Source organism: Rana temporaria, chromosome 11, assembly GCF_905171775.1.
Source record: "Rana temporaria chromosome 11, aRanTem1.1, whole genome shotgun sequence".
Classification (NCBI taxonomy): domain Eukaryota; kingdom Metazoa; phylum Chordata; class Amphibia; order Anura; family Ranidae; genus Rana; species Rana temporaria.
The window spans coordinates 13,984,229-14,009,618 of record NC_053499.1 but is presented as its reverse complement, the minus strand read 5'-3'; the positions used below and the strand labels follow the sequence as shown (position 1 = coordinate 14,009,618).

General features: G+C 44.1%; 1 long non-coding RNA gene across 1 annotated transcript in view; it reads right to left on the bottom strand.

Moving 5' to 3' along the window:
• Nucleotides 1-8,164: 8,164 nt before the first annotated feature.
• LOC120917057 overlaps nucleotides 8,165-25,390 on the bottom strand; it is a 91,926-nt gene continuing 74,700 nt past the window's right edge. The window contains exons 2-4 of the long non-coding RNA XR_005744162.1: nucleotides 12,028-12,082; nucleotides 8,784-8,917; nucleotides 8,165-8,538 (exon numbers count right to left, since the gene is read on the bottom strand). This is a non-coding gene — a long non-coding RNA (uncharacterized LOC120917057). The remainder of the gene's footprint in view (nucleotides 8,539-8,783; nucleotides 8,918-12,027; nucleotides 12,083-25,390) is intronic.

Genomic DNA, 25,390 nt, shown 5'->3' with positions numbered 1-25,390 from the left:
CCCGCCCCCCTCATCTTTTTTTGGGGAAGGTGAGGGGGGCGGGGTGTCCCTGATTAGCAGTTTTGAAATGTGGTCACCCTATACACCGTGGCCCGGATTCACATACATTGTCGTATCTTTTCGGCGGGCGTAACGTATCTCAGATACGTTACGCCACCGTAAATTAGGGTGCAAGTTCCGTATTCAGAAAGAACTTGTGCCCTAAGTTACGGCGGCAGTATGTGGTCCGGCGTAAGCCCGCCTAATTCAAATGTGGATGATGAGGGCGTGTTTTATTTAAATTAATGGTGACCCCACGTACTTGACGTTTTTTTACGAACAGCGCATGCGCCGTTCGTGAAAGAATCCCAGTGCGCATGCTCGAAATTACGCCGCAAGAATGCTTTAGATGTGAACGTAACTTACGTACAGCCCTATTCGAGAACGACTTACGCAAACGACATAACATTTTCAAAATTCGACGCAGGACGATGTCCATACTTAACATAGGATACCCCTCATATAGCAGGGGTAACTTTACGCCGGAAAAAGCCTAACGTAAACAACGTAAAAAAAATGCGCCGGGCGTACGTAAGTTTGTGAATCGGCGTATCTACCTTATTTGCATATTCCTCGCGTAAATATACGGAAGCGCCACCTAGCGGCCAGCATAAATATACAGCCTAAGATTAGACGGTGTAAGACACTTACGCCGGTCGGATCTTAGGGAAATCTATGCGTAACTGATTCTATGAATCAGTCGCATACTGTAGATATGACCCCGCACACTCCGAGTTACGACGGCGTATCCGGAGATACGCCGTCGTAACTCCTTTCTGAATCCGGGCCCATATGTGGAAGTATAGTGTGGTTGACATGGCAGCACAGTTTGGCCTTATAGGTCTGCATACTGGTGAAACCAATTACTATTATCTTATTTATCGGCGTATACCGCGCACTTTTTTGCCCTAAAAATCAGGGCAAAATCGTGGGTGTGCGATATACGCCAATACCCGATTTCCCGCGCCGAGTTTAAATACTGCGCCGGCATATACCGAGCGCAGTACACTCGTGTATAGTCGGGCAGGCTCGGCTCCTCTCGCGCTCACGTCCTGGACGTACAGGACGTGCACGCGAGAGTAGCCGAGCCTGCCCGACTATACACGAGTGTACTGTGCTCAGTATATGCCGGCGCAGTATTCAAACTCAGCGCGGGAAAGTGGGGATCGAGCGGGGAGGACGCCGCAGAAAGATGTCGGACCCGACGAAGAGGACACCCGAAGCTGCAGACGGACGCCGGACCCGACGAGGCCGCCGATGGACGCCGCGCAAGACACCAAAACTGTAAGTACTAAAATCTTTTTTTACAGGAATGTCGGGTCCACTTTAGGGGTGCGCGCTATACGCCGGAGCGTGCAATACCCCGATAAATACGGTACTCTACTGGTGTTTCTTGACAATCTCCTCTAGCTTTGCACCTCTTACCTTTGGTGGGTGATGGGAGACGCAGAAGAGGCAAGACCCCATGCCAGTGGCTGAAAGTTTGCTAAGGACATCAGTAATAGTGAAAGAGGGAGCACAAACTAAGGCGACGTACCTGTACGTGCCTGTGCCCAGTCGTGCCATTCTGCCGACGTATATAGTCGGTAGGGGGTCTATGGTTAAAGCCATAGATGGCCAAGTTTTCAGTACAGAGCATAAGACGAGCTCCCATATACATGCATGCTGTGACAGCCAATCACAGTGGCCACATGATTGGGAAGCCTGCCCTACCCCCCTTCCCCCCTTTCCTAGGTGTAAAGACCCACTTAATGGGATGACAGGACTGGGCAGGAAGGGGTTTTTCTGACTGGTTGCTATAACTTCCTATGACTGACTTAAAAACAAGTCTTGTTGTTCTTTGCCTAATTGAATTAACCTAATTATTATGTGGATATCGTATGTTGCAGGTCGCCCTTTAACATGCTATGCATATGCTATATATATTTTTGGTTATCTAGCGCTTTATATTTTACAGATCCTTGGATGGTAGCCAGCCTTTTTCATTCTATGATCCAAGCATTGTTTGCTTCTGAATAATACCTTATTGGAATTTCGTTTTAACTTTGCAGAGGAATGATTCAGATAATTCAGTGCTACTTTATCTATTTGCTTTCATAAGCTTTGGTTTAATATAAAGCTTCCAGAGCGCAGCTGACATTCTATCTTGCCATTATCAGTAATACGCCATAAAAATAATAATAGCCATCTTGGCCATCTTGTGTCAGATACTGCAAAATGGGAAGATCCAGCTCTCCTTAAAGTATTTGTGAAGTCAACTGAAAAAAATATAGCAAAGTATTCCAAATTAGTTTCTCATGCTCTAGTAACCCCTATTTTATAGCAAAAATCTATCATATACCTTATTCAGTGGTCACTAAAGCCTCCCTTCCTGTCCTTCTTCCAAGTATGGCCATTGTAAGGGGTTAAGGTTCTGAAGCTAGGGTCCTTCCTTAACTGTTACATATGGTTGTAAGGGGTTTCAGAGTGAATATTATTTCACCCATTTTAGTAGAATTCTAAAAAGCCTTGCACACATAGGCCCGGATTCAGAAAGAATTTACGTCAGCGTATCTATTGATACGCCGCGTAAATTCTAGCATGCGCCGGCGTATCTTCTTTCTGTATTCAGAAAGCAAGATACGCCGAAATTTGGCTAAGATACGACTGGCGTAAGTCTCTTACAACCCTTTACAACCCCTTTATAATTTAAAGGGGTTGTAAAAGTAAAAAAAAATGTTTCCCTAAATAGCTTCCTTTACCTCAGTGCAGTCCTCCTTCACTTACCTTATTCTTCCATTTTGCTTTTAAATGTCCTTATTTCTTCTGAGAAATCCTCACTTCCTGTTCTTCTTTCTGTAACTCCACACAGTAATGCAATGCTTTCTCCCTGGTGTGGAGAAAGCCTCTTGAGGGGGGAGGGGGCGAGCAGGAGTGTCAGGATGCCCACTAACACACAGCTCATTTCTCTATCTGCAAAGTAGAGAGCGTCCCGACCCTCCTGCTCGCCCCCTCATTTTTTATCATTTTTTTTTACAGATAGAGCTTTCTTTTGGTGGTATTTAATCACCAATGGGTTTTTTTTGTAATGAAAATGTTTTTCTTCCTTAACCACTTAAGCCCCGGACCAAAATGCTGCCTAAAGACCCAAGGGGTTTTTACAGTTCGGGACTGCGTCGCTTTAACAGACAATTGCGCGGTCGTACGACGTGGCTCCCAAACAAAATTGGCGTCCTTTTTTCCCCACAAATAGAGCTTTCTTTTGGTGGTATTTGATCACCTCTGCGGTTTTTATTTTTTGCGCTATAAACAAAAATAGAGCGACAATTTTGAAAAAAATGCAATATTTTTTACTTTTTGCTGTAATAAATATCCCCCAAAAACATATATAAAACATTTTTTTTCCTCAGTTTAGGCCGATACATATTCTTCTACCTATTTTTGGTAAAAAAAATCGCAATAATCGTTTATCGGTTGGTTTGCGCAAAATTTATAGCGTTTACAAAATAGGGGATAGTTTTATTGCATTTTTATTTTTTTATTTTTTTTTACTACTAATGGCGGCGATCAGCGATTTTTTTCGTGACTGCGACATTATGGCGGACACTTCGGACAATTTTGACACATTTTTGGGACAATTGTCATTTTCACAGCAAAAAATGCATTTAAATTGCATTCTTTATTGTGAAAATGACAGTTGCAGTTTGGGAGTTAACCACAGGGGGCGCTGTAGGAGTTAGGGTTCAGTGTGTGTTTACAACAGTAGGGGGGTGTGGCTGTAGGATTGACATCATCGATCGAGTCTCCCTTATAAAAGGGATCACTCGATCGATGCGCCGCCATAGTGAAGCACAGGGAAGCCGTGTTTACACACGGCTCTCCCCGTTCTTCAGCTCCGGGGAGCGATCGCGACGAAGCGGCTATAAACGAATAGCCGCTCCGTCGTCCCGGATCGCTCCCCGAGGCTTGCCGACCGCCGCATGTACCGGGGGGGGTCCCGATCGGACCCCCCACCCGCATCAAGCAGAGGACGTATAGGTACGTTAATGTGCCTGTCCGTGCCATTCTGCTGACGTATATTTACATGAGGAGGTCGGCAAGTGGTTAAAAAACAGTTGCAACTGGTAACCATGAACTGGTGGGAATGTATAACAGCTGGTTAATAAAGTAATAACTTTACTGTTGTGTTATTTTTTGATTTAAAAAAGTGTTTTTTTTTTTTTCAAAAGTGTAAGACCGCTGCACAAATACGGTGTGACCAAAAGTATTGAAATGACTGTCATTTTATTCTCTAGGGTGTTAGAAAAAAGAAAAATATAATGTTTGGGGGACCCAAGTCATTTTCTAGCAAAAAAAAAAAACCAACAAGTTTGAAAAATAGGCCCGGTCCTTAAAGTGGAGGTCCACCCTTAAAAAAAATAGCCAAAAAGGCTACAAAAAATGTGAAAACTTTTTTTTTTTATACTTACCAGAAGTGGCTGTTACTAGGCAGATCTCCTAATCTGCCACGTCCTTTTCCGCGGTGGCTTTCTTTCTTCGCCTCCTCGCGCTGCCTCCTGGGAAATGGGGGAGCGGTGTCTTCTTGGACCTTGTGTGTGTCCCAGGAGACATCCGCCCATTCACATAGTGCCGCGCGGCTCGCGCATGCGCAGTAGGAAATCGGGCAGTGAAGCCGCAATGATTCACTTCCTGATTTCCTCACCGAGGATGGCGGCGGGCCAGCCGAGACCCAATCGATTACTCGGCTTCGGGCTGCCGACGTCGCTGGGACCATGGACAGGTAAGTGTCCTTATTAAAAGTAATAAGCACAGTGTTTGTAGCTGCTGACTTTTTTTTTTTTTTTTAAGCCGGACCTCCGCTTTAAGTGGTTAAAAAAAATAAAAAGTTACCTTATGATATACTACATATACTGTATGTTGCTATCTATACATCATGTATTTTTATTTTTTCTGTGGCCAAATCCATGTTTAGCTCATGTCCTCAAAGAAATGTCTCCATCGACTAATTATAGAGATGGAAATATGCATTCACAGAACTGCCACCATCCAAATGGCACATACTGATACATACTGAGGTGGGGGGCGTTTTGCACTGACCTTGTGTGGCTTTGCTGTTGTCCTTGTGAGTTGAAGTGTTCAGCTGAAGATTTCTTGCATATACTTTGAATATATTTGAATGTAATAATCCATCTACAATGTAAAGACTCAATTTCTATAGACCAAAGTGTACTTTGCCTTTTTCGTATATCTTTTTAAAGACTGAACAATTTTATTTTCCACTCTGTGGGTTGAGTATAATGTGCCCCTTTTTGTATCTAAGTAATTTAAAGCTAAAAAATAATCGAAATAAATAAAGTCTAGATATTGTAGTCATGTATAATAATTGAAACCTGTTCTCTGTTGATGTTTTCCAGATCTGTACCGTTTTATCGCATGAAACAGCTCTACCTTTCCTCTGTGCAGAAGCTTCCTGTAAGCAAGACCGCTCACTGCTGCTCTCTCTCCTTGTGCAGAGTGACTGGTCTTGTCTCCGCCCCCTCCTATAGTTTTCTACAGGCAGCCTGTAGTGGGTGGAGCCTACTGGGTCCCTCCTAGGGATGAGCTTCGAGTTCGAGTCGAACTCATGTTCGACTCGAACATTGCCTGTTCGCCGAACAACGAACAATTAGGGGTGTTCGCGGCAAATTCGAAAAGCCGCAGAACACCCTGTTAAAGTCTATGGGAGAAATCTAAAGTCTTTCAGGGTCTTTCCCAGTGACGTACGAGGGTGCGTCAGAGGTGGCGGGGTCACGTGACGGGTGGCCGCTTCCCCTATATAAGAAATGTCACAGCTCCAGCGCGTCATTCCGCTGGGCTGTGTCCAGCGGAGAGTGGAGCTCCCCTGCTGCGCTCTGGACGGATGGATCTTCTGCATCGCTGGACCGGACCGCTGATCATCCGTCGCTGGAGAGATCATCCATCGCTGGATAGGAGACAGTGGATTCACATCGCTGGATTTTTTATTTTTTTTATTAATAAAGGATTTTTTTCTACGGTGTCTGTGTGGTTTTTTTTTTTTAACTATTTACACTTCCTTCGTGAAATAGTAGAGGTACAGTGTACCCCATTACCAATTCACATAGGGGGGGCCAGGATCTGGGGGTCCCCTTTGTTAAAGGGGTCTTCCAGATTCTGATAAGCCCCCTGCCCGCAGACCCCCACAACCACCGGGCAAGGGATCTGGGGATGAGGCCCTTGTCCCCATCAACATGGGGACATCCTCCCCATGTTGTGGGCATGTGGCCTGGTGCGGTTCAGGAGAGGGGGGGACGCACTCTGTCCCCCCGTCTTTTCTGCAGCCGGCCAGGTTAACGTGCTCGGATAAGGGTCTGGTGTGGATTTTTAGGGGCACTCCATGCCATTTTTTTTTTTTTATTTGGGGAGGAGTTCCCCTTAAAATCCACACCAGACCTGAAGGGCCTGGTAATTTAATTTGGGGGACCCCCACACATTTTTTTTTTCTTTATGAATGAATCATCTCTGTAATTGCCAGAGCCGACAATTCATTAGAGCCGCAAAGCCGGTTTTAAATGCTGTTTTTTCTTTCAGAAATGACACTTTGTGCAGGGACAGTTCTATGTACGGGAAACATGCGCTTTTTCACATGCTGACTTTACACCCCCCCCAGGTACGAAATTTAAAGTAATATTTCACTTTTATTGTTTCACTTTTAGCATTATTAAATTCACTGCTCCTGAAAAAACGGCAGTTTTTAAAACTTTTTTTGCATTGATACATGTCCCCTGGGACAGGACCCAGGTCCCCAAACACTTTTTAGGACAATAACTTGCATATTAGCCTTTAAAATTAACACTTTAGGTTTCAAATGTTCGAGTCCCATAGACTTTAACAGGGTTCTAAAGTTCACACGAACATTTGGTGTGTTCGCAAGTTCTGATGTGAACCGAACAGGGGGGTGTTTGGCTCATCCTTAGTCCCTCCCATAGCTCTGCACAGGCTATGTACAGCACAGTGATGATGTCACTGTTGCTTTTATATGACAATATCAGAGTTTGCAATGGCATTGGTTGCACACAGAGTGGATTTGTAGCCTTTGGGGCTATTTAAACTTTTGTTTGTGCCTATTGTTTAGATTCAAACATTTAGATACGATGATCTGCATATTATTTATCTTTCTTGGGTTATATTGTAGAAGAATCCAGACCACTGTCTTGATCGGTGAGAATATAACATGTGTTTATTGAACAAATATACTTGGAACTTAAATGTACTAGATACAAAGGTTTAAATCTATTCCTCAATAGCCCCAAAGGCTACAAATCCACTCTGTGTGCAACCAATGCCATTGCAAACCCTGATATTGTCATATAAAAGCAACAGTGACATCATCACTGTGCTGTACATAGCCTGTGCAGAGGTATGGGAGGGACCCAGTAGGCTCCACCCACTACAGAAGGCAGCTCGCCTCCATTTCCCAGGAGGCATCGTGAGGAGGCGAACACTGCGGAAGAGTAAGAGGCAGATTAGAACGATCTGCCTAGTAACAGCAATTTCTGGTAAGTACCGTATTTATCGGTGTATACCGCGCACTTTTTTGCCCTGAAATTCAGGGCAAAATCGTGGGTGCGCGATATACGCCGACACCCGCTTCCCGCGCTGAGTTTTAACTACTGCGCCGGCATATACCGAGCGCAGTACACTCGTGTATAGTCGGGCAGGCTCGGCTCCTCTCGCAGTCACGTCCTAGACGTACAGGACGCACTGGACGTGACCGCGAGAGGAGACGAGCCTGCCCGACTATACATGAGTGTACTGCGCTCGGTATATGCCGGCGCAGTAGTTCAAACTCAGCGCGGGAAGCGGAGATCGAGCGGGGAGGACACCGCAGAAGGACGCCGGACCCGACGAGGACACCACCGAAGCCGCGGGCGAACGCCGGACCCGACGAGGTCGCCGATGGACGCCGCGCAAGACACCAAAACTGTAAGTACTAAAATCTTTTTTTCACAGGAATGCGGGTCCACTTTAGGGGTGCGCGCTATACGCCGGAGCGCGCAATACCCCGATAAATATGGTATATATTTTTTTTTATTATTATTTTTTACCCTTTTTAGCTTTTTTTTTTTTTTTTTTTTAGGGTGGACCTCCACTTCAATATTCGTTCCCTTTAATTGCATCCCTTTTTTATGATCCTGAGCAGATCCTTTCTGCCAAATACAAATGTTTTGAAAATTAAACCTCCGGTGGTCATAAGATGTAAGTTGAAGTTTTAGGACGATTTCCAGCACTTAATGCGTGCCGCACTTATGCCCATTCTCTTTCTCTGAATACATAAAAATGCTCACATTGAAGGTGAGAGGTATATTTCATGCTTCCCCAGATGGATGTGTGGGTTTTAATTCTGACATTCTCAAATGCATTGCTCCAAGCTTAACCACCTATTTTTTATTGAAGGAAATATTATAAATGGTAAATCTGCTGGTTCTCCACTTCTTCCTTTTATCTCTTAATTTCCGAAACCTGAAGCGTTTAGAAAAAAAAAAAGAAAAAAAAATTGGTGAACTTTTCTTGAAAAGGAGAAGAGAACAGACAAACCCCAATGGACTCCCTTTGTATTCATGCTATCTAGTTCAATGTTCTTCTATTCAATAAATTGTTCTATGGAAATTCAGTGAATAATAATAACTAAAACACTTTCAAATACTGGCCTACTGTGAATGTATATTTCGCACACATTTGTGGTAAAGGACCAAAGTGATATTTACCGTAGTTATAGGTGGAGCCTGGTGGGCTGAGTCAGCCTTGGCTTCTTTTATAGTTTGGGAGCCCCAACAGCGTGACCACGTCTTTTATTTCTAAGCCGGTCCTATAAATATTTCGGACATAAAGCCCCAGTGGTCTGTAAGATAAAGTTGAGGTTTTAGGCTGACTTTCAACCGCAAATGCGTGCCGCACTTAGCCTTTTCTCCTTCTCTCCGAATACATAAAAATGCTCACATTGAAGGTGAGAGGTATATTTCATGCTTCCCCTGATGGATGTGTGGGGGTTTCATTCTGACATTCTCAAATGCATTGCTCCAAGCTTAACCACCAATTTTTTATTGAAGGAAATATTATAAATGGTAAATCTGCTGGTTCTCCACTTCTTCCTTTTATCTCTTAATTTCTTCAACCTTAAAGCGGGGGTTCACCCTTAGAGGGCACTTTTTCCCCTTAGCTTCATGCTCGTTTTTACTAGGGGAATCGGCTATTTGTATTAAAATATGTGCAGTACTTACCCGTTTTCGAGCTGCATCTTCTTCCGTCGCTTCCGGGTATGGGCTTCGGGAATGGGCGTTCCTTCTTGATTGACAGTCTTCCGAGAGGCTTCCGACGGTCGCATCCATCGCGTCACGATTTTCCGAAAGAAGCCGAACGTCGGTGCGCAGGCGCAGTATAGAGCCGCACCGACGTTCGGCTTCTTTCGGCTACGAGTGACGCGATGGATGCGACCGTCGGAAGCCTCTCGGAAGAATGTCAATCAAGAAGGAACGCCCGCTCCCGAAGACCCATACCCGGAAGCGACGGAAGAAGATGCAGCTCGAAAACGGGTAAGTACGGCTCATATTTTAATACAAATAGCCGATTCCCCTAGACCGAACGAGCAGGAATCTAAGGGGAAGAAATTTTTTTATTTTAGAAATGGGTGAACTCCCGCTTTAAGCATTTAAAGGGGTTGTAAAGGTACAATTTTTTTCCTAAATATCTTCCTTTACCTTAGTGCAGTCCTCCTTCACTTTCCTCATCCTTCCATTTTGCTTTTAAATGTCCTTATTTCTTCTGAGAAATCCTCACTTCCTGTTCTTCTGTCTGTAACTACACACCGTAATGCGAGGCTTTCTCCCTGGTGTGGAGTGTCGTGCTCGCCCCCTCCCTTGGACTACAGGAAAATCAGGACACCCACTAACACACAGCTTCTTTCTCTATCTGCAACGTAGAGAGCGTCCTGATGTAGTCCAAGGGAGGGGGCGAGCACGACACTCCACACCAGGGAGAAAGCCTTGCATTACTGTGTGGAGTTACAGACAGAAGAACAGGAAGTGAGGATTTCTCAGAAGAAATAAGGACATTTAAAAGCAAAATGGAAGGATGAGGTAAGTGAAGGAGCACTGCACTAAGGTAAAGGAAGATATTTAGGGAAAAAAAATTGTACCTTTACAACCCCTTTAAGTGGTTAATGCCGATTGATGTAGGATTCACTGGAAACAACATGGGGATGTTTAAAAAAAAAATCAGCTTTAAGTTAGTTTACTATCACTTTAACCACTTAAAGACCGCCTAATGCCAATATACGTCGGCAGAATGGCACGGCTGGGCACAATCACGTACCTGTACGTGATTGTATAATGCCCAGCCGTGGGTCGCGGCGCGTACCCGCGACCCGGTCCGAAGCTCCGTGACCTCGGCCGTGGGACTCGCGGACCCGATCGCCGCTAGAGTCACGCGATCGGTCCCCGGAGCAGAAGAACGGGGAGAGCTGTGTGTAAACACAGCTTCCCCATTCTTCACTGTGGCGGCGTCATCGATCGTGTGATCCCTTTTATAGGGATACACAATCAATGACGTCACACCTACAGCCACACCCCCCTACAGTTGTAAACACACATGAGGTCACACATAACCCCATCAGCGCCCCCTAGTGGTTAACTCCCAAACTGCAATTGTCATTTTATGATCGCCGCTATTAGTAGTAAAAAAAAAAAAATAATAAAAATGCAATAAATTATCCCCTATTTTGTAAACGCTATACATTTTGCGCAAACCAATCAATAAACACTTTTTGCGTTTCTTTTTTTACCAAAAATATGTAGAATAATACGTATCGGCCTAAACTGAGGAAAAAAAAAGTTTTTTTATATATTTTTGGGGGATATTTATTATAGCAACAAGTAAAAAATATTGAATTTTTTTCAAAATTGTCGCTCTATTTTTGTTTATAGCGCAAAAAATAAAAACCGCAGAGGTGATCAAATACCACCAAAAGAAAGCTCTATTTGTGGGGAAAAAAGGACACCAATTTTGTTTGGGAGTCACGTCGCACGACCGCGCAATTGTCAGTTAAAGCGATGCAGTGCCGAATCGCAAAAACTGGCCGGGTCCTTTACCTGCATTTTGGTCCGGGTCTTAAGTGGTCAACAAGTCTACATGAGAACATCTCAGATATTTCATAGTATACAGAAAATATATGATTTTAAAGTGGAGTTCCACCCATAAATATAACATTACATCAGTAGTTTTAAAAAAATGTCATTAGTCCTTTACGAAAACATTTTTTTTTTTTAGATGCCTTCAAAGTGTTGTTGCTAGGCAGAATAGTTAATCTTCCCACTTCCTGCACCTAGGTGCTTAATGCTTCCTAACCTACACCGCACAGACTCCTGGGAATGTAGTGGGTGTAACTTTCCAGGAGTCTGTGCACTCCCCAGTCTCAAAGAATCATGTGACTTGGACAGCACAGGTGCTGAAACCTGATCTGACACTTCTTGTGCAGCACTGAGCATGTGCGAGATCTGCAAGGCTGAAATCCAGGAAGTCATACAGTCTGGCTTCATGATGCCCACACTTAAGATGGCCCCAGTCAATTTCTATTTTATAAAGTGTCTAAATGCTGTAACAACCTAACAAAACGGACCTTAGTTTACAGACTAACTTTACTAGAATACATTAAGCTTGTGTATTACAGGGGTATTTATATATAAAAAGTGAAATTGTGGCCGGAACTCCGCTTTAAGAAATACAAAAATAACCCCTCGAACTCAAGTTTTACCATGCGTTTCCGCAATGCAAACTCTGCATAGGGTCTTACCTTCTCTTATTCAAATGACAATGGCGGTATCAGGAAAAAGAGCCGTAAGGACGCAAATTACTTCTAACTTATCTAAAAAGGCTAATTTGTCCGACAGATACCCACACCATTTGTATTCCTGATACAAGTAAAATTATTCTGTAAAAGCCATTGCATTTTATTACCTCAATCTGCAAGTACAGTCATTAATTTGGAAGAAGGTGAGCAGCATCTGTTAATCTGAAAAAATACAAAAAAAATTAATAAAAACGTATTTTTTGGCAGCTGATGACCAAATAATTAAACAGCTTGAAATAGTTCAATACCAATTAGATTCTGCATATTAGACAGTTAATTTAAAGGATGCCAAAAAAAAGAAAAAAAAAAGAAAAGTAAATTGATCAGCATGTAGCAACTGGGCACGGATTATTATTTTGATAGTTGAAATTAATTAATGTGCGCTAAATAAATAAATGATTCATGTTGGAGAGCAAATAATTATTTTAAGGAGCAGAACAAAGCGTAGGATTAAATGACATTTTGATGATGGATCTTGTGCCGTCTTGAAATCGTTTCAGTATTATAAACCTTTTCTGTTTTTTTTTGTGTGTTTGTTGTATAAAAATAAGAAGATGCAATTATCCCTCGGATGCAAATATCTTCGGAGAGGCCACGTTTCCGAGTTCACTTGCGATGCTTTCATCGCACATTCTGCTGGACAAGGCTTTAACCACTTGCCTACTGGGCACATACACCCCCTGCCTGCCCAGACGAAATTTTAGCTTCCGGCACTGCGTCGCTTTTACTGACAATTGCGCGGTCGTGCGACGTGGCTCTCAAACAAAATTAACGTTCTTTTTTCCCCACAAATAGAGCTTTCTTTTGGTGGTATTTGATCGCCTGTGCGTTTTTTTGTTTTTGTTTTGGGCTATAAACAAAAAAAGAGCGTAAATTTTGAAAAAAAAAACACAATGGCCCAGATCCACGAAGCAGTTACGTCGGCGTATCTATTGATACGCCGCGTAACTTCTAGGATGCTCCGGCGTATCTTTGTTTTGCATCCACAAAACAAGATACGCCTGAAGCTGGGCTAGAACTGACTGACATATGTCTTAGTACGCCGTCAGATCTAAGGTGCATTTTTCCGGCGGCCGCTAGGTGGCGTTTCCGTCGAATCCCGAGTCGAGTATGCAAATTAGCTAGATACGGCGATCCACGAACGTACGTCCGGCCGGCGCATTTTTTTTACGTCGTTTGCGTTCGGCTTTTTCCGGCGTATAGTTACCCCTGCTATATGAGGCGTACTCAATGTTAAGTATGGCCGTCGTTCCGGCGTCGAATTTTGAATATTTTACGTCATTTGCGTAAGTCGTTCGCGAATAGGGATTTGCGTAGAATGACGTCACCGTCGGAAGCATTGGCTTGTTCCGGTTTAATTTCGAGCATGCGCACTGGGATACCCCCACGGACGGCGCATGCGCCGTTAAAAAAAACCCGTTGTTTAGTGATTGTCAGCCAGATGCAGTCGTATCTTGTTTTGTAGATACAAAACAAAGATACGACGCGGGAACTTTGAAATTAATCAATATGTAGATACGCCGGCGTAATTCTTCTGTGGATCTGGCCCTTAATGTCTGTTTACCTGCACTGTCATCAGGGGCAGACTGACCATTGTGGCACTCGGGCACTGCTCGAGGGCCCCATGCCACTAGGGGGCCCCATCAGGGTTGCAAGGCTAAGTAAAACCAGGGACAGTATGTACAAATCCTTTTTTTTTTTTTTTTAACATCTGTCCCTGATATGTCTGAAAACGACATGCTTTTGATGTGAAATTCCTCAGATTTTGGCTGTCCCACCTCTGCATTGCCTCTTGGCGTAGTGGCCATCTGCAAGCCCAGGGGCCCCATAATCTTCTATTGCCCGGGGGCCCCATGAGTTGTCAGTCCGCCCCTGACTGTCATCATTGTAGGGGCCCCAGAGCATTACTTTGCCCAGGGGCCCATGAGGCTATTAAGACGGCCCTGTTTACACTAGCGTTGGCCACAGTGGATTGTTCTTCAGAGGGTGTTTGACTGGCCATGAGCAGGTGTTATGTCTCTTCCTCACCACCTTTTTTTAACCCCTAAAAACGGATATCACTATGCTGCAACCATATGCATTCAACCAAGTTTTAACTTTGTTTGCATTGGTACTTGTCCCCCTGGCAGTGCCCAGGTGCCCAGGGTCTTTGTCAATCCCTTCCCTGTTAGCCTTGAAAAGTGATTTTCAAGACTCTCCTTCAATGGACTTTAATGGTGTTTCGCATTAAAGTTCACAATTTGTGGATTTTTGGAACCTGCCCTCGAATCAAAAACCCAAGTAGATTCGCTCATTGCCATTGACGACCATGGCAGCAATCAGGGGAGCCATCAGGAATTATGGGGCCCCTTACACAGCTTCAGGCATGGGCCCCCTGGAGCAGAGAAGCGGGGGGGGGGGGGGGCTGCTGCAAATTGAGAAGCGGGGGGGGGCCCTTTACAAAAAAAAGAAGAAATAAAGAAAAATATGTATTAAAAAAAGGGGGGGGGGTAGACATCCGGGGCCCTAGGGACCTTTGTGCCTTTTAATAAAAAATAAATAAATATATATGAGTATATATATATATATATATATATATATATATATATATATATATATATATATATACAGTATATATATACACACAATTTTTTTTTTTTTTTTTTTATAAAAATAGATTACAAAAAAGGGGGGTTGCCATCCGGGACCTCTGGGCCCTTTAATAATAATTAAAAAAGAAACCTCTGGGCCCTTTAATAAACAATATATATATATATATATATATATATATATATATATAAAAACATTTATAAAAAATAAAAAAGGGGTTTTGCCACATGGGGCCCTGGGGACCTCTGAGCCCTTTAATAAAAAAAAAAAATATATATATATATATATATATATATATATAAAAAAGAAAAAAAAGAAATAAAATAATATAAAAAAAAACATTTTTTTATAAAAAAAAGGGGTGTTGCCATCCGGGGCCATGGGGATCTCCGGGCCCCCCCTACCCCTAAAAAAAAAATTGTCCCTTTAATAAAAAATTTTATAAAAATATATTTAAAAAAATCTTTTTTTATAAAAAATAAATAAAAAAAAGAGGAGTTGCCATCTGGGGCCCTGTGGGCCTCCGGGCCCCTTACAGGTGTACTGCCTGTACCCCCCTGATGGCGGCCCTGGCAGCAATACACCAGAGAACAACGGCTGTGTGATGTTGCTGCATATAAAGCCATTAGCAGACAACTTTGGCTATTAATACTAATCAGAACTTTTATTTTGTTCCAGCCAGCCAGTACACAAAGCCAAATCGTTCCCCCGACAGACTGCAGCTAAAACAGCACAATAAACACCTAATTTACCAGGAGGATATAAAAATAATTATCCCACTCCATCCTCCTGGAGAAAAGTGCACATCAGCAAGCCCTTCTCAAAAAAAAAAAAATTAAAATAAATAAGTCACTAATCTCTTAATAAATAGACGTATGTCGCCCGGTTGCCGTGGCAACCCAATGCTCACGATGGCAGGGAGTTCCGCAATAAAGAAAGATCACGCAGTGCAAATCAAAATATTAATCAGCCGATAAGAGCAAAACAAATAATGACGAGGCAACCGCTAAGACGAGCCGGCGATATGAGTTCATGGCGACGGGGAGAGCGGCGTGGTTAGAGAGACAGGATGTAATTAACGAAATTACAGGGGCACTCTGAGTGAACTTTCAACGAGAAGTAAAGAAATAAAAGTTTGGAACACTTTGGCGCGATTGTTTTTTTTCTTTTCTTCTTCTTTTTTTTTTTTGTAGCAGCATTTCACTCGTTCTGTCTGCCTCAATTATCAGTCTAGGCCAGGGATCCTCCAACTACAGCCCAAACTACGGCCCTCCAGCACATCCCATGCAGGGCCGTCTTTATAGCATGGGCCCCTGGGCAAAGTAATGCTCTGGGGCCCCTACCATGATGACATACAGTTAAACAGACATCAAGAAGGTAGGAGGCAGACTGCCCCCCCCCCTGTGTATCTATCACTCTCAGTGCCATTATTGGGCCCCCAATTTTGGGGCAGCGGGGGCTCAAGGACCAGCTGCTTTGGGGAAAGTGCAGGGCCCCCCCATGCAGCTGGGGCCCCTGGGCAGTGTCCAGGTGTGTCCTCTCATTAAAGCGGGGGTTCACCCTAAAAAAAAATAAAAAATTCTACCATGCCATCCAGCATACTAGCGCAAGCTACAGTATGCCTTTCTTTTATTTTTTGGCGCCGTACTCACAGTTTAATCCCTTAGTTAAGTCTCCCTAATAATGGATTCCTACTAAACTTTGGTCGTTGTTTATGTTTTCTAACCTTCAGCCAATATATATGTTACAGATCTTTGATCCCTATTTGTTTACTGCTGCTCCAGGAACCGCGATTGCTGAACCATAGCAATATCTGATTTTTGGTGGGTTTTATCCCCCTCCCGTTCCTTTTGAGTACCTTCAATCGGACACTGCTGTATATGCTCTATGACAGTAAGTTAATATAATTGCTTTGTTCCCTTGCAGTCAGCTATTTCAAATACGAGTTTATATCATTTTTTCTCAAAAAAATGTTCTTTCTTTTTACTCAGGCCCCATACACACGAGAGGATTTATCCGCAGATACGGTCCAGCGGACCGTATCCGCGGATACGGTCCGCTGGACCGTATCTGCGGATAAATCCTCTCGTGGATTTCAGAAGATTTCTATGCGATGGCGTGTACACACCATCGCATTGAAATCCGCGCTGAAATCCTCTGCCGATGACGTGTCGCGCCGTCGCCGCTATTATGACGCGGCGACGGGCGCGACGCTGTCATATAAGGAATTCCACGCATGCGTCAAATCATTACGACGCGTGCGGGGAATCCCTTTGGACGAATGGATCCGGTAAGTCTGTACAGACGAGCGGATCCATCCGTTGGAATGGATTCCAGCAGATGGATTTGTTGAGCATGTCAGCAAATATCCATCTGCTGGAAATCCATCCCAGGGGAGATTTCTCTGCGGATAAATATCCGTTGGCGTGTACACACCATAGGATCTATCCGCAGAAACCCATTTGATGGGATTTATCTGCGGATAGATTCTATGGTGTGTATGGGGCCTCACTCTAATGATCTATACTACCTAGTTGACTATACTGTATATCCTCGTCCCTACTGTGCATTCTCCAGGGCAATTGGTAGCCGCGATGAGCCTCGGCCCGCCTTCCTTTTTGATGTCCCTATGGGGTCTCCCTCCATTGACTGATCTGCTCACATCTATGTTCACCTTGCCTCTTTAGAGTCGGTTCACACTAGGGCGACACGACTTCCAGCGCGACTTTCAGAGGCGACTCCGACACGACTTGAACATGAACCACAGGGCGATCTGGGGAGATTTACAACACGACTTGAAGTCGTCTCCAGGACAGGAGACTTTCCAGTGGCCAATCAAACAACAATCAGCTCTGGGAGAGGGAGGGGGAGGGAGAGGTTTGCCTGAGAAATGTATGTTATCTTCCTGGAAAGTCGCTTCAGTTAAGACAGTGATCCGACTTCTGAGGCGACTTCCATTAAAAATCTATGGGTACAAATCGCCTACAAGTCAGATTGAAGTAGTATAGGAACCTTTTCTGAAGTCGGATCGCCTTGAGTCGTGTGTATTAACACCGCTCCCATTCACTTCCATTGTTTTTCTCTACAGCGCGACTTGGGACGACTTGAGGGGACATGAAGTCAGATCGCAAGTCGCCCCAGTGTGAACCGGCTCTTAGACATACAATTGGTATAAATATTAACAATGAATTGTTGTTTGTTGTTTTTATGCTAATTTATCTATATATTCTCCTTGTCATTATAGCAAACTTAATTTAGAGGCTTTTTGAAGAAGCGCTACAATAGGCGCGAAACATGTCAAGCCACAGCTTTGTAAACAACATCATACAGACATCGAGTCTACGGCTCCTCAATCTCTTACAGGATGTACCCATTATGTAAACTGTTGGAGTCTATATCTCCTAGAATTGTTTCCTTAGTACTTGTCGATATCATTATATGTAATCCTATAAGATTTGATGGGCTATTACAAAGGCTGTTAAGTTTGTTTCTATACAGTTCTCCTTGAACTGAGCTTTTATATGTAAATTGTCTCCCCTTTTGTAATAAATCTCTTTTTTTATATAAAACTTATTTTGAAATTTGACTATATCCTTACCAGAACACAGTGCCTATAAAGTCCATGACTTGCCCAATTGGTCATTTTCTTTCTCTCAAACTTATTTAGGACGTGGCACATTGAATACCCTTATGTATCCACATGAACACTACATGTGATGATACACTTGAATTCTCCCTTTTTTACTTATAACGTGCCTGCAATTTTTGCAAAGTTTCTGGTTTCCTGGAATTCAGCTTTAAGGTTTAGCATACATAGACATCAGACTCAGACAAAGGCGTGCGCACAGGGTGTGCCAGGTGTGCCCAGGCACACCCTAATCACCCTGTGCAGAACAGATTCCCCCTTCTGACCTGGCTCCCTCCTTCCCCCCACAGCACTGCCGAATTCCCTCCTCTCCCACCGGTTGTTACTTTGAAAGTTTTAGGATGAGTGGGGGAAGGGGCCAGTAAATATGCCATTTACTGGCCCCTTCCCTTTCTGAATAAACATGGTGAGTGATCGGTAGAGTGTGTTTGAGCTTTGGGGTGCACACCCTAATGCCAAAGGCTGCGCACACCTATGGACTCAGAAGAAAGGCAAATACAAATATGCATAGCATGCCAGACACGTTTAGTATTGATATTCTGTACATCATATCGTATTCGAGAGACGGTAAGAAGTCAAACTAGGCCAAGTCTGAGAATGCTTCTCCCGTATCACAAGCAGGGGTTCCCAAGTGCTGATCAATGGGACGGGGTGAACCAGCGCACTAAACCTGAAGGCTGAAGTAGGCTGTACTTCGCTTGTGAATCTCAAGGTTTGATTTTCATTCACGCCCGGAGTGTACCTTTAAGATGAAATGCTGTTCAAGGTCATTGTCTGATAAGTCCATGGTAATTTATTTATGAAAGGAGGTCACTGTGGGAGACATTTTGCAAGAACTGCCTTTAGGGGTTAATTTGTATTTTTTTTTTTTATGAGTATCATGTTTGAAAGTATCACGCATGGGGTTGGCCTAATTTATTTTTTTAATTAGTTTCTGGGCGTAAGGCAATTAGAATGTGTGTGCGTGTGTATTTAGAATGTGCTTAATTAAAATGAGAATAAATTATATTTCATGTGTACATAATACACATTTTCTCAGCAAGTTACCCCGACGACGTGGAGGGTTTTAATTAATAACAGTCATAAAAAAAAACTTTGAACAGCAGATTACAAGACAAATAACTGAGCGGCCAAGAGTGCGGAGGCTTTTCTTCTGAGATTACAAAGGCTGCCTTGTGATTTATTCATAGTTAAAGTCATAGGGGCAGATTCTCGTAGAATGGCGCAAAAATGGGCGGGCGTAACGTATCTCATTTACGTTACGCCGCCGCAAGTTTTTCAGGCAAGTGCTTTATTCACAAAGCACTTGCCTGTAAAGTTGCGGCGGCGTAGCGTAAAACACCCGGCGGAATTCAAATTCGGCGGGTAGGGGGCGTGTTTCATTTAAATGAAGCGCGTCCCCGCGCCGAACGAACTGCGCATGCGCCATCCCTAAAATTTCCCGGCGTGCATTGCGCTAAATGACGTCGCAAGGACGTCATTGGTTTTGACGTGGACGTAAATTACGTCCAGCACCATTCACGGACGACTTACGCAAAAGACGTAATTTTATAAATTTTCGACGCGGGAACGACGGCCATACTTAACATTGACTGCGCCTCATAGACCCAGGGGCAACTTTATGCCGGGAAAAGCCTAACGTAAACGTCGTAACTTTACTGCGTCGGCCGCGCGTACGTTCGGGAATTCGCGTATCTAGCTAATTTGCATACTCGACGTGGAAAACGACGGAAGCGCCACCTAGCGGGGAAAAAAAATTGCAGTTACGATCCTACGGTGTAAGAGACTTACGCCTGTCGGATCGAATGGATATCTATGCGTAACTGATTCTAAGAATCAGTCGCATAGATACGACGGCCCAGATTAGGACTTACGACGGTGTACATGGAGCTGCGCCGTCATAAGCCCTTTGAGAATCTGGGCCATAGGGTCAGTCCATTTTTGGTAAGTGCTAAAGAGTTAACTTGGGGCCCAGCCAAAGCCCATATCCCGCTTTGTCCCCAGATTCCCCCAAATGGGCTGTTATGCTGAGTTTATATTACTATACTTACCAATGGCGGTTCGTCCATAGAGGGCGCAGCAGCGCCGCCCCCTCTGGCTCTCACCGCCACTGAGTCTAATAACATGTTATTGTCGCCGCTGCCGCCCACTATTCAGCTGGCCGGATGTTGAGCGCCAGCCAGCTGAATAACGGCAGCTGGTTGGCTGTAGGGAAGTGCCTATCAGAGCCCTCTGGGTCCCCGGAAGCTTATCCTCAGAACGCACGGGGGGGGTGCATTCCTTGGAAAAGACTGACAGGCTTCTCAGCCAATCAGGTTGGCCAGTTCTGGCTACCGGTAACCTGATTGGCTGAAGCGTCATCGAGGGCGGAGAAGACATCGAGGGTCGAGGACGTGGATCTCTGACTCCAGTAAAGGTAAGTGCCGGGCGGGGGGGGGGGATTTTACAGGGCACAGCGGCGACGAAGGGCACAGTGACATCAATGGGCACAGTGGCGACAATAGGCACAGTGGGGATAATGGAGACAATTGGCACAGCGGCATGAATGGGCACAGTGGCTACAATTAAAGGGCACAGTGACATCAATGGGCACAGTGGCGACAATTAAAGGGCACAGTGGTGACAATTGGCACAGTGGCGACAATTGATGGCACAGTGGCTGTGTTTGATGGCATGGCACAGTGGTGACAATTGATGGCACAGTGGCTGTGTTTGATGGCACGGCACAGTGGTGACAATTGATGGCACAGTGGCTGCGTTTGATGGCATGGCACAGTGGCTGCGTTTAATGGCATGGCACAGTGGTGCAAATTGATGGCACAGTGGCTGCGTTTGATGGCATGGCACAGTGGCTGTGTTTAATGGCATGGCACAGTGGTGCAAATTGATGGCACAGTGGCTGCGTTTAATGGCATGGCACAGTGGTGCGAATTGATGGCACAGTGGCTGCGTTTGATGGCATGGCATAATGACTGCATTTGATGGCATGGAACAATGGTTTTACAATAAAAATAAATAAATAAGCTGATCATTGCAAGCACCCCTTTCATTGATAAATGGTTTGTCTCATCTCTGTAACTGATACATTCTGCTGGAGAGCTTGTTCTTTTGAAAAAAACACATACTTGCTGGCTGGATCGCCGGATAAAACTAGAAGAAAGAAAGCATAAAAAAAATAAAATGAATGCAGCCATCACATGCAGGAAATGGTGAACTGTAATATAATAAATATTTGCTTTTTGGTTTAATACAACTTTAAAAACATCAGCAGGGCCCTGCTAAATAAACCATACTATAATGTTCATATCTATAAAAGATGTATAGCCTCAGTGGTTATTATCCATGGGGGAAATAGGAAATCCTCTCCCCCCCATAGATGATAACTACTGAGGCTATACATATTTTATAGATATGAACATTATAGTATGGTTTATTTAGCAGGGCCCTGCTGATGTTTTTAACCTTTTTATAGGGTGTTAAGATTGTTTTTCTTTTTCTCTTTGTATGTATGTGTGGCTTAAATATGATAAGATTACACAGTATTGCTATTATATTTTTTTGAGTACTGTATATAACATGCATTATAAGCAACGTTATCACAGGCCATATGTTTTTTCTCATTATGGGGTGACAGCTGCATTCATTTTCTTCTTTCAATCTTCTTTTGCTTTATTATCACCTGGTAATCCTGCAAATAACACACTTCCTATCCCTGGGTGGCTATGTCACTCCTCCACTGTATCTATGGAGGGAACCATGGTTGGCAGTGGCACCCTAAGCTGCTCTCCTGATTTGGACTACAAACATGTCCATATCTCTCCATCTCCAGTACACGGGCAGGGCTTGTGGGAATTAGATGAAAGGAAGAAAGATATTCTTTAGTGTGCCTCACAGGAAGTGATAAGTACACCGCTTTTCTGGTTAGGATCAACACATGTTTTCTGTATTTGCTTGTAGGATAGGGTGACTAGACATCCCCAATTCCCGGGGACAGTCCCCAGATTGAGGGCACTGTCCCCAAAGCCAGTCTGTCCCCAAAATTGTCCCCAGGTTGCAGTGGCATGGGGGGGGGGCATCTGGTACTCTCACCCCGGGCGCAACATTTGGGGGGGGGGGCCCAGCCCAGGGACTCCTATAGTCCAGTGTGTCCCGTGTGTGTGAGAACATCGGAGGGGAGGGGTGGTGCAGAGCGTACGACAGCTATTGGAGAAGCTCTTGGCAGGAGATACTGAGGCGCGACTGGGTGTCGGGAACAGTATCTGGTCCTGGGAGAAGCCCTGCTTAGATTATCATGGAGGCCATGGAGAGGTGAGCAAATTCAACCGATCTACACTGTTCATGTAGGGGGGGGGGGGTGAGTAGTGCAGGAATCAGGTAGTTCAGTGTAGTGGTCAGTATAGAACTCAGGTAGGTCAATGTAGGAATCAGGTCGTTTAGTGTAGTGGTCAGTGTAGGGATCAGGTAGATCAGTGTAGGAATCCGGTAGGTTAGTGTAGTGGATAGTGTAGGAATCAGGTAGGTCAGTATAGGGATAAAGTAGGTTAGTGTAGTGGTCAGTGTAGTTGTCAGTGTGGAATCAGGTAGGTCAGTGTAGTGGTCAGTATAGGAATCAGGTAGGTCAGTGTAGTGGTCAGTATAGGAATCAGGTAGGTCAGTGTAGTGGTCAGTATAGGAATCAGGTAGGTCAGTGTAGTGGTCAGTATACGAATCAGGTAGGTCAGTGTAGTGGTCAGTGTAGGAATCAGCTAGGTCAGTGTAGTGGTCAGTGAAGGAATCAGGTAGGTTAGTGCAGTGGTCAGTATAGGAATCAGGTAGGTCAGTGTAGTGGTCAGTGTAGGAATCAGGTAGGTCAGTGTAGTGGTCAGTGTAGGAATCAGGTAGGTCAGTGTAGTGGTCAGTGTAGGAATCAGGTAGGTCAGTGCAGTGGTCAGTGTAGGAATCAGGTAGGTCAGTGTAGTGGTCAGTGTAGGAATCAGGTAGGTCAGTGCAGTGGTCAGTGTAGGAATCAGGTAGGTCAGTGTAGTGGTCAGTGTAGGAATCAGGTAGGTCAGTGCAGTGGTCAGTGTAGGAATCAGGTAGGTCAGTGTAGTGGTCAGTGTAGGAATCAGGTAGGTCAGTGTAGTGGTCAGTGTAGGAATCAGGTAGGTCAGTGTGGGAATCAGGTAGGTCAGTGTAGGAATCAGGTAGGTCAGTGTAGTGGTCAGTGTAGGAATCAGGTAGGTCAGTGTAGTGGTCAGTGTAGGAATCAGGAAGGTCAGTGTAGTGGTCAGTGTAGGAATCAGGTAGGTCAGTGTGGGAATCAGGTAGGTCAGTCTAGGAATCAGGTAGGTCAGTGTAGTGGTCAGTGTAGGAATCAGGTAGGTCAGTGCAGTGGTCAGGTAGGTCAGTGTAGGAATCAGGTTGGTCAGTACTATTGTACTAGTGGAAGGGACTCAGGAAGTGCTAAAAGTCTGGTGGGGGTGCAAATTCCTTGCCTTGTCCCGGGCGCTGACAACCTACACCACTGACTGCATATATAATTTGAGGAGAATATGTGTATAAAATAGATTACCATTTGCCAATAAAAAAAAAAATATGTCCCCGGATTTCATTTTAAAAATCTGGTCACCTTATTGTAAGAAGGATTCCATTATTAGCTATTAACCATTTTAAGACCAGGCCTTTTTCTGTCACTTTTTAAAAATAACTTTATTTTGCCCAAAAATTACTTGAAACCCCCTCCAAAAATTATATATAGATTTATTTTGTTAGCAGAGACCCTAGAGAATAAAATGGCGGTCATTGCAATATATCATGTCACACTGTATTTGCATGGCGCGCTTTCAAACGCAATGTGTTTGTTGCAGTTTTGTTCTTTGGTTTAGTTATCCATTTTTGTTAGGCGGCCCACTTTCAGATAAAAGTGATCCCAGCAGCAGATTCGCCATGGGATGACTTTTATAGGTTGTTTCCAGGTTTACCGGAGCCGAAAGGTAAACCCGGAAGTGATCCATTCTGCCCGATGGTTGGACAGGAAGTGAGGGCCTCACTTGGCTCTATGCCCTTGGAGGACCAGAGCGACCTCTGACATCACTTCCGATTCTTGGCCATCAACTTTTTTTTTTTAAGTCAAAATTACATTTTTTTTATTTTGCTTTTAAGGGTAAATATGAGATCTGGGGTCTTTTTGACCCAAGATCTCTCAATAAAGAGGACCTGCCATGCTTATTTCTACTACATGTGATAACAAAATAAATAGAGGGACAGTGTAAAATACAAAACAAAAAGTAATATAGATACGATTTTTTTTTTTGTAAGTGCTGCATCCCTCTGTGCTCGCACACAGCAGCGAACGCATATGTAAATGGTGTTCAAACCACACATGTGAGGTATCATCGCATTCGCAATCATTAGAGCAAGAGCAATAATTCTAGCACAGGAGATTTTTAAGTACTGTAGTTTGTCACAATTCCACAAATGTGCGCAATTTTAAAGCGTGACATGTTGGGTATCAATTTACTCGGCGTAACATCATCTTTCACCTTATATAAGAAATTGGGCTAACTTTACTTTTTTTTTCTGTTTTTTTTTTTATTCATTAAAGTGTATTTTTTCCCAAAAAATTGCATTATGTCACACTGTGTCACACTGTGCCTGGCGCATCTTTCCGCCAGGCGCAGCGTATCTAAGATACACTACGCCGCCGTAACTTATTTTTTTCGAATACTCAAAGAATTTGCGCTGTAAGTTACGGCGGCGTAGTGTATCTTTGGCGGCGTAAGGGCGCGGGATTCAAATGGATGTGATGGGGGCGTGTTTTATGTAAATACGTCGTGACCCGACGTAAACAACGTATTTTTTTAACGGCGCATGTGCCGTCCGTGGGGGTATCCCAGTGCGCATGCTCAAAATGAAACCGGAACAAGCCAATGTTTAAGACGCTGAGGTCATTCTACGCAAATCACTATTCGCGAACGACTTACGCAAACGACGTAAAAAATTTAAAATGCGAGGCGGGAACGACGACCATACTTAACATTGAGTACGCCTCATAATAGCAGGTTTAACCGGCCGGACGTACGATCGTGGATCGCCGTAACTAGCTAATTTGCATACTCAACGCGGAATTCGACGGAAACGCCACCTAGCGGCCAGTGGAAAAAATGCATCTACCATCCGATGGCGTACTAAGACGGATGGATCCGAGATGCAGTCGTATCTTGTTTTGCGGATAGAAAACAAAGGTACTACTGTGT